Source organism: Oncorhynchus keta, chromosome 35 (genome assembly GCF_023373465.1).
Source record: "Oncorhynchus keta strain PuntledgeMale-10-30-2019 chromosome 35, Oket_V2, whole genome shotgun sequence".
In the NCBI taxonomy this organism is placed as follows: Eukaryota; Metazoa; Chordata; class Actinopteri; order Salmoniformes; family Salmonidae; genus Oncorhynchus; species Oncorhynchus keta.
Genome location: NC_068455.1, coordinates 37,232,964 through 37,239,496, shown reverse-complemented (window position 1 = coordinate 37,239,496; position 6,533 = coordinate 37,232,964). Strand labels below are relative to the sequence as shown.

Genomic DNA, 6,533 nt, shown 5'->3' with positions numbered 1-6,533 from the left:
TCTGTAGTAGTAGGAAAAGACAAGTGCAAGGTTGTTTGTGTGGGGGGGAATAAGACTGGGATGTATTATTTAAGATACTCTTTGAAGACGTAGGGTTTCAGACGTTAGAAATGTTATGATGCCAAAGCTTTCGAACAGAAAGGCCTGACAGGTGCTTACTATGAAGCATGGTCAAATCAAATCAAACTTTGTCACGTGCGCCAAATACAACAAGTGTAGACCGTGAAATGCGTACTTACAAGCCCTTAACCAACAGTGCAGTTCAAGAAGAGTTAAGAAAATATTAACTTAAATAAACTAAAGTAAAGAATAAAAAAACGTTACACAATAAAATAACAATAACATGGTGATAGGAGGGAATATTACTGAATCCCCTGAGCTACAAGTCAGTACAGCCGTGGCTAACAGTACACTATATTTACTAAAGCAAACATAGTACTCCATTCACTACCCCATGTCCATTATCATCACCACAAGACACATTAAGACCTTCCTCTGTATTATCAGTGTTGATGTGGGAATAGATGTGAGATGATGTGTACAATGTGTCTTAGTATCTCTAGCCTTGGGTCTGATAAGGATTTGATCAGTGCTTTAGATCAGACAAATGCAGCTGTTAAACACCTACACATGCCTTGATGTAATCTCGGTCACAACAGAAAATGGGGTCATTCACAACCAACGGATGTTCTCAAGCTCTCAGACATGTTGGTTTCTCAGTAAATAGGGTTTGCACTCCGCACTTTCACTGCTGTATGTGTAAAATAGGACATGTCACATTGAAGCTACAGACAATAGTTCACAGTTACTGTGATGTTCATATCTTCTCTTTTTGTCATGGACTTGATTGTACATCATGACATTCAATAACTAAATCATGATAGAAGGCCTACTATTTTCTGCAGAAATATATTTTTTCTCCACAGGTGATAAACATGGAGGTGCATAATGAGACGCAAACAGATGAGTATGATTATTATGACCCAAAAGACTACACTGAAGGTTATCCTGATGAAAGTGGAACAGAATATATCTGTAACCTGAATCTCAACCGTGATATGGAGATAGTCATACAGACCTACGTTCATTCCTTCATCTGTGCATTCGGTCTCTGTGGCAATGCGTTGGTGATTGTCACATATGCCTTCTACAAGAAAGCCAAGACCATGACGGACGTGTACCTTCTGAACGTGGCTGTGGCAGATCTGCTGTTCATCGTGACCCTGCCACTCATCATCTACAATGAGCAGCATGACTGGAGCATGGGCTCAGTGGTCTGCAAGGTACGGGTTTGGTGCAGTTCCTAATAAAGCTCCTGATGTTTCAATGTCGTTCATGTTACAGTGAAGTCAGAGGCAGATTTGTCGATACGTGACTATCATTAATGTGGTCACGATTATTTGATCAAATCAGTTAAATACGTTTAATTATTTCATGATTAAATTAATCATGTAACTGTAACGGCGTTCGTCTGTTGAAAGAGGAGCGGACCAAAATGCAGCGTGGTGGTTACTCATGTTCTTTAATGAAAATTTGAACGATACATGAAATAACTAAATATACAAAAACAACAAACGGAACGTGAAAACCTATACAGCCTATCCTGTGACAACAAACACAGAGACAGGAACAATCACCCACAAACACACAGTGAAACCCAGGCTACCTAAATATGGTTCCCGATCAGAGACAACGAGAATCACCTGACTCTGATTGAGAACCGCCTCAGGCAGCCATAGACTATGCTAGACAACCCTACTCAACAACAATCTCAATACCTACTAAACCCAATACAAAAAGACACCACAAAATAAACCCATGTCACACCCTGGCCTGACCAAATAAATAACGAAAACACAAAATACTAAGAGCAAGGCGTGACAGTAACAATTAACTCATTAGCAATCTTGGGGCACCACAGAAAAAGTTGGTTTAACTTCTTGCGTCGAGCCAACCCGGATCCGGGATCATGACTACAGCCTCAAGCTATTACCATAACGCAACGTTAACTATTCATGAAAATCGCAAATGAAATGAAATCAATATGCTAGCTCTCAAGCTTAGCCTTTTATTAACAACACTGTCATCTCAGATTTTCAAAAATATGCTTCTCAACCATAGCAAACTAGCATTAGCATTTAGCATTAGCATTTAGAGTTAGCATTTAGAGTTAGCATTAGCAGGCAACATTTTCACAAAAACCAGCAAAAACATTCAATAAAGTATTTACCTTTGAAGAACTTCGGATGTTTTCAATGAGGAGACTCTCAGTTAGATAGCAAATGTTCAGTTTTCCTGAAAGATTAGTTGTGCAGGAGAAATCGGTCCGTTTTCTGCGTCATGTTTGGCTACCAAAAAAAAACAAAAATTCATTCATCCAAATGCCAAACTTTCTTCCACATTAACTCCATAATATCGACTGAAACATGGTAAACGTTGTTTAGAATCAATCCTCAAGGTGTTTTTCACATATCTCTTCATGATATATCATTCCTGGAAGTCTCCTCTCTGTCTCAATCACATGGATGAATGCGAGCAGCTTGGAGATTACGCAACAATTTCAACAAAGGACACCGGGCGGACCTCCGGTAAATGTAGACTCTTATGGCCAATCTTCCAATGATATGCCTACAAATACGTCACAATGCTGCAGACAACTTGGAGAAACGATAGAAAGGGCAGACTAATTCGTGGCGCTTTCACAGCCATATAAGGAGACAATGAAAAACAGAGCCTCAAAAATCCTGCTAATTTCCTGTTTGAGGTTTCATCTTGGTTTCGCCTGTTGCATCAGTTCTGGGGAACTCACAGATAATATCTTTGCAGTTTTGGAAACATCAGAGTGTTTTCTTTCCAAAGCTGCCAATTATATGCATAGTCGAGCATCTTTTCGTGACAAAATATTGCGCTTAAAACGGGCACGTTTTTTTTATCCAATAATGACATAGCGCCCCCATAGGTTGAAGAGGTTAATGAGTTACTGTTTCCCGAATTAACTCAAGAATATATCAGAATATATCGTTATGATATTAGTCATCCATTAATTATTATTACCTCATATCAGTCTCATTCTGAACGTAATTGACTTCAAATCTGCATGAACTGTAGTCTATTTGATGATTCAGCGATACACAATTTGGCTTAATCATTTATTTACTGATGAACTAAATAATCACACAGAATTTCAGAAACACACACACACAGGATAGATTATACGTTGATTACTAACATAATGTAATGAAAAGTCCCTAGTGTACTAACCCGATATGACGGCTTGTTACACAATGAAAGGGGTGGGGAAATAAAGAGTGGGAGAGACAGAGAGGGGACCCATTGTACATACATGTGGAAAATACGCTTAGCGTAAATATGGAAATTTAGCACCCTAACCACCGCTCATTCAGATTTAGAAATGCAACACATATTTACGCATCTATGTCTTTGTCGTCTCTCTGTTGAAATCGCCAGGTCCGTCTATGGGGAGTCAGTTAGACAGAAGTCTCTGGTTGTGTAAGTCTCTGGTTGTCCACCAGAAGTCACAATGTCCTCAGTTGTAGTAGAAGGCTCTTTTGTTCATGAGTGTTCGTTAGACTGAATACATCAGATGTACCGCACGGTGTTGAGTGGGAAATGTTCTTCTTTTCTCGTCTTCGGTCGAGTTTCCTAGACTACATTACATGCAGAGCTGCAGGCGGTCCATGTCTTAGTCTAGTCTTCTTCTCTGTTGAGTTTCCGAGGGTCTTACCATTTCGTAATGCTCAGCTCACGCTGTAGGTCATGCTGGCCTGTATTTAAATTGCAACCATTTCAACGTGTAGCCACCGCTCCATGCTTTCTGGTCTTGTATTTTTAAACCATTTGTCAGCCGTGTAGCCAACGCTCCATGCTGTCTGGCCTCAATGGTTGATTATTCAGGTTACAGCTACAACCACTTTACACACCGGCAGCAACCCGGCATGTTTTGGTCTAATATGTTATTTCTTTAGGAGTCCTTTATAAGCACTCTGGCCAAAGGGGCATTCCATCCTTTTGGCATAATGTCTGTGCTCACGTGGGAGTGGTTACTGGCTGGGTAAAACTTTATATGAAAAACAATTATCTCATTTAGAAGGCTAAAATCACATTTAATCTTCTAACAAATTGTTTCATATTTAATCATATAAGTTTTACAACATTTAGATATATATATACATTGTGAATGCTCTTAAAGTTACAATGTTTCTGTTGTAACATCTTTAATGATGTCACAAAATAATAAATTATTTGACATTATTGTTTTTTAAGGCCCTCCCGACCATTTCCCACATTCTTTGTGTTAGAAATGTTGTTTCATCTTCCATTTTTGGATATTGGAGTTTTAGCGGGAAGTATCTCTTTGTAACAACGGGTTCTTTCCCTTCAATGCTGCATGGCAAGGGAGAGAAAATTCCTGTAAGGTATTTTATGACCGTCATAAAACTGGCCAACCTGCAGGTGCCCATGGGGTTCTTCCTGCCCCTCCTGGTCATAGTCTTCTGTTATGCCAGCATCATCTGGACCCTCCTGAGGGCCCACAGCACCCATAGGCACAAGGTTCCAGTATCCACCAAAGTTCCAGTCATAGAATTAGAATGTTTAATTATAAGAATACAGTCAATGTTTCTTATAGGGTCAATTAAGTGTATCTTGTTGTATCTTCTCTCACTTAAGGCAGTGCGTGTGGTCCTAGCTGTGATGGTGGTCTTCATCGTGTGTCACCTGCCCTACAATGTGGCCCTGCTCTACCACACAGTGGCATTGTTCCAACAGAGGGAGTGTGAGGTGGGGAAGGTCATCCTCACCACCCTCACCACCACCAGGAGCGTGGCCTACTTCCACTGCTGCCTCAACCCCATCCTGTACGCCTTCATTGGGGTCAAGATCAGGAAACACTTCAGGAAGATCCTGGAGGACCTGTGATGCCTGGGCAGGAAGTACATCTACCCTTTGGTCACTCCAATGATGGATCCAACAACGAGAATGGCTCCTTGTTCACCATGTGAAGATGGGAGTAGGTAGAGATTGCCTCAAACTACTATGGGTGATGATAACATGGTTAGTCAGGGAGTCCAGTAGTGACTGTTACATTCAGCATTGGAAATATGTTTTCGAGATTGCTCTGAATTCCAATGTGTTTTTACAAGTATATGAAAATATTATTTTCATATTATGCTCCTCTGTGCATATCATTGGCAATTTGTTTTTACCTCCTTTTTCTCCCCAATTTCATGATATCCAATTTCGATCTTGTCTCATCGCTGCAACTCCCCAAGGGGTTCAGGAAAGGTGAAGGTCAAGTCATGCATCCTCCAAAACATGACCCGCCAAACTGTGCTTCTGAACACCCGCCCACACCAATGTGTTGGAAGAAACACTGTTCAACTGGCGACTGAAGTCAGCTTGCAGGCGCCCAGCCTGTCACTATGAGTCGCTAGAGTGCGATGAGCCAAGTAAGGCCCCCTCGGCCAAACCCTCCCCTAACCCGGACAATGTATTTCTTTAGGACAGATCTCATCTCTCTTAAAAATCTCTAAAATACAAATAAGCATTCACTTGTTCCATTGGATGATTTGCACTAACCAGTCTTTTCAGGAAAAATTATTTATAATAATAATAATAATAAAGGGGGGCTATCCAACAGAAAGACCAAACAGGTGCTTACTACGAAGCAGTGTGTGATCATATTGGGTGATATAGTGAATATTTCTGAATCTCAAATTAACCCCTGACCCACAAGTCAGTACAGCCTTGGAATACAGTGCACTGTACCCACTGGGCACACCAGGTAATTTCCAAGTGGAAATTTGGATAATATTTGGTTGAGACATTGATTACTGAGATTTCAAACTTTATTCACCCGCTTAAAAAGACAGCCAGATGTTTGTTGAATTCCCAATGTGTTATCACTATGCTTTCAACCATCTATACTGAGCAAAAATATAAACAACATGTGAAGTATTGGTCCCATGTTTCATGAGCTGAAATAAAAGATCCCATAAATGTTCCATAGGCACAAAAAGCTTATTTCTAACAAATGTTGTGCACAAATTTGTTTACAACCCTGTTAGTGAACATTTCTCCTTTGCCAAGATAATATATCCACCTGACAGGTGTGGCATATCAAGAAGCTGATTAAACAGCATGATCATTACACAGGTGCACCTTGTATTTTTGGTCAGTATATTTTTGGTCAGTATTAAAGCACAACCAAATTCCAATGGAAAAACAATGTCCGATTTCTGGTTGTTATCATCTAAATCAAATGTATTTATAAAGCCCTTCTTACATCAGCTGCAATCTCAAAGTGCTGTACAGAAACCCAGCCTAAAACCCCAAATCAAATCAAATCAAATGTATTTATATAGCCCTTCGTACATCAGCTGATATCTCAAAGTGCTGTACAGAAACCCAGCCTAAAACCCCAAACAGCAAGCAATGCAGGTGTAGAAGCACGGTGGCTAGGAAAAACTCCCTAGAAAGGCCAGAACCGAGGAAGAAACCTAGAGAGGAACAAG

The 6,533-nt window shown here is 40.3% G+C and overlaps 1 pseudogene; it reads left to right on the top strand.

Annotated features, from left to right (window-relative positions):
- The first annotated feature begins 935 nt into the window (after positions 1–935).
- The window catches only part of LOC118369101 (C-C chemokine receptor type 6-like), a 29,680-nt pseudogene continuing 24,082 nt past the window's right edge, over positions 936–6,533 (top strand).